The following is a 365-nucleotide window of genomic DNA, read 5'->3' as shown; positions in this document are numbered from 1 at the left end:
TTCTCCGTATAATAAAAATTAATCAGGATGCCGGGGAAGGTGCAAAACACAATCGATTTACAAGGAAAGACGTCTGGGAAAGAGGAGATTCTTCAGGTCTTTCAAATTTGGGAAGGGGTTCAACAGGGGAGACACGAAGATGATGTTTCCACTTGGGTGTGTGCAGAACGAGGGGGCTAGCAACGGAAGATGGTCACTCATAAATCCAAGCAGGAATTCAGGAGCAACATCTTCACCCAGAAAGCAGCTCCCGCGGGGATTAGGGAGAATGAGGGACTCACTCCCACGGGGAGTGGGGGGAGAATGGAGGAGTCGCTCCCATGGGGAGTGGGGGAGAATGGGGGAGTCGCTCCCACGGGGAGTGG

Source organism: Chiloscyllium plagiosum, chromosome 51 (genome assembly GCF_004010195.1).
Source record: "Chiloscyllium plagiosum isolate BGI_BamShark_2017 chromosome 51, ASM401019v2, whole genome shotgun sequence".
NCBI lineage: Eukaryota > Metazoa > Chordata > Chondrichthyes > Orectolobiformes > Hemiscylliidae > Chiloscyllium > Chiloscyllium plagiosum.
The sequence above is the reverse complement of the archived record's forward strand: the minus strand, read 5'-3'. Positions refer to the sequence as shown.